We start from the raw sequence: 3,018 nt of genomic DNA on the forward strand, positions 1-3,018 counted from the left end.
GTTGCCCTTCTCTGGACACGCTCCAGCACCTCCATGTCCTTCTTGGAGTGAGGGGCCCTTGGGGAAAATGTCCCTCCAAAAGCCACTGGCCAGAAACAACATTCAAGCGCAGAGTGAGTGTCGGGAGAAGGTTCACCCCATCCCTTTACATGTCACCCCACCATAAACCCCGCACCTACCGCTGGGGCGAGTCAGGGTCAAAGCAGGTCCTGGCCACATCAGTGGCCCGTGGGTCGCAGCAGTCGCCATCGTCGAAGTCATCCAACATGTTGTTACATTCCATGTGGCAGACACCATCACGGCGCTTCCAGGAGAAGCAGCGCCCGGGCCGGCGGCAGTCCCCGCCGTCTCAGGGGATGCTCACACTCGGGGTCGCAGCGCTCGTTGCCCACCTTGCTGGGCTCACAGCCCAGGAGGACGGCACGGCGGCGCAGGGAGGAGTTGTGTACTTCCAGCAAGCTGAGCTGCCAGGAGATGTTGTAGGGTCGGAAAGCTTCGCTCAGCGCTCTGTGCTGACGCCAAATCTGCTCCCAGCTGACGGTCGGTCGCCCACCATTGTCCTCGGCCAGGTTCACCACCCGGTACCGCACCACCTTCCCGCTCCTCAGTGGCCAGTGCCGGTTGTAGTGGGAGACCAGCTCCACGTTATCGCAGGCAGTCTGCCCACAGGCAGGGGGGCCCCATGGCCGCAGGACAGGGGACGGTGGGGACAGCAGCACCCACTGCCTGGGGAAGGCACCCTCCCGAAAAGGCACCCAGTGCTCCTCTGGGGTGGTGAAACCAGTGGCCAGAGCCAGCCCTGCAGTCCCTCTAGTCACTCCTTCAAGGAAGCGACGCTGGAGATGGGGTTGGGACAGTGCGACCTGCCACAGGGCCATCCTGGCCAAGTGTCCCCGGAAAGCATGTGCTGTCCCCCAGGCATCCCCCCCCAGCAGCAGCGTGCGGCAGGAGGTCATGAAGGTGCTGTGCAGGGGTCCCTCCTGCCCGCCGGCATGGCCCACCCGCACCCCGTCCACATAGAGGGCCATCCACCGCCCATCATAGCTGGCAGCCAGGTGGGTCCATGCCTCAGGGTGGTAGCGGTGGTAGGAGGTCACCTCAGTGGCCCTGACCGCCCGGTCTGTGCGGAGGGAGAAGAAGAAGCGGGCGTCCTTCTTGCCACCGAGCTGCAGGGCACGGATGCCCAACGCCCAGCCCTTGTCGCTGGCTGTGTGCGAGCAGTTGTCGAAGACGCCTGCAGTGGGGACAGGGATGGGGATGGAGAGAGAGGAGAGCTGGTGAGGACCAGAGAGCATCACTGCTGGGCAATAGGTGCTGTAATGGGTGAGGACCTCAGCCCACGTCCAAAATCATTAGGATGAGCAAGTGGAATAAGCAGAAGGGATGGTAGAGCTTGGAAGGTGGGATGGAGAGGGGAGGAAGAGCATGGACAGGAGGACAGGCCGAAGAGCAAGGTGTTTCTGAGTTGCTCTCTGTAGGAGCGCTCCTGCGGGATGGGATTAGAGGCCAAGCTTTTTATCTGCTGGCCAAAGCTTTTAAGAATTAGAGCACAGCAACCCAAAGCAAAACAGTCACCTCCAGGGACTGCTTCCCCGACAGCTTCCAGACAGATTTACAGCTCTCCTTTACACTCTGGTTTCCCTGGGTGAGGACCTCAGCCCATGTCCAAAATCATTAGGATGAGCACGTGGAATAAGCAGAAGGGATGGTAGAGCTGGGAAGGTGGGATGGAGAGGGGAGGAAGAGCATGGACAGGAGGACAGGCCAAAGAGCAAGGTGTTTCTGAGTTGCTCTCTGTAGGAGCGCTCCTGCGGGATGGGATTAGAGGCCAAGCTTTTTATCTGCTGGCCAAAGCTTTTAAGAATTAGAGCACAGCAACCCAAAGCAAAACAGCCACCTCCAGGGACTGCTTCCCCGACAGCTTCCAGACAGATTTACAGCTCTCCTTTACACTCTGGTTTCCCTCCCAGTCATGCATCCAGTAAGCGTCAGAGAGGGACACACTGCCTCCAGCACGCCTCAGCCCCCAAGTTCTCCTGAGCATAAATCCATCCCTAGGAACAGCTTTGGGCTCCACCTCACCTTGTGCACCCAAGCATGTTGCAAACCTTTGGTTTAGGTTGGGGAAGACTTGGAGATTTGTTGACTTTCCCCAAAACTCAGGCTGCTGGGTGCCCATGGTGGAGAACCAGAGGCTCACAGGCACTGAATGCCCTTGGGAATCAATGGTCATGAGGCACTTGAATACTGGCCAAGGGAAAATGGACCCACTGCTTGAAATAAATGCTTCTGGGGCTCATAAATCATCACAGCCAGGATGGTGACAAGGTCATCAGGTAGGGTGAGAAAGCTCAAAGGCATGTTTTGAGCCCTACCAGTGGCATTTTCTGGGAACCGCTCGCTCTCCCATTCCCCACCTCAACCAATGTCTTCCAGATACAACAGTGCCCTGAAGCCACCAAAACCTGCTGCCATGCCCAGAGTCCTTTTTTATGCTCCTGTTGTCATATTTCTAATGCTCCAGCCTACTTTTCCCCATTTCTCCTCCCCACTGCACAGGGTTCTCCTGACCCTCACGGTGCTGCTCCCATCACACACATCACCTGCCCATCTCCATGGCCTCAAGGCATCACGGGCCAAAACAAGGCACTGCTGTCCTGTCCCGCTGCCTCGCCTGTCTCTGAAGATGCTCAGCGTGACACTCTGGGGAAACTGTACCTGCTGCTGGGCTTGCAAAGACATAAGCAGACAGAGGCAGAGGTGTAGAGGAGCAGGAGCCCCAGGAGGAGAAAGACCTCCTGGCTTTCACAGAATCATTTTGGTTGGAAAAGACCTTAAGATCATTAAGTCCAACCATAAAACCAACACTTCTGAGTCCATCATTAAACCATGTCCCTAAGCACCACATCTACACAACTTTTAAATACATTCAGGGATGGTGACTCCACCACTGCCCTGGGCAGCCTGTTCCAATGCCTGAGAACCCTTTTGGTGAAGATTTTTTTCCTAATACCCAAT

At 56.9% G+C, this 3,018-nt stretch overlaps 1 pseudogene; it reads right to left on the reverse strand.

Annotated features, from left to right (window-relative positions):
• Positions 1 to 175: 175 nt before the first annotated feature.
• Positions 176 to 1,295, reverse strand: LOC104530281 (pappalysin-2 pseudogene; annotated as a pseudogene).
• Positions 1,296 to 3,018: the final 1,723 nt, after the last annotated feature.

This window comes from Antrostomus carolinensis, unplaced genomic scaffold (assembly GCF_000700745.2).
Source record: "Antrostomus carolinensis isolate BGI_N321 unplaced genomic scaffold, ASM70074v2 scaffold23310, whole genome shotgun sequence".
NCBI lineage: Eukaryota > Metazoa > Chordata > Aves > Caprimulgiformes > Caprimulgidae > Antrostomus > Antrostomus carolinensis.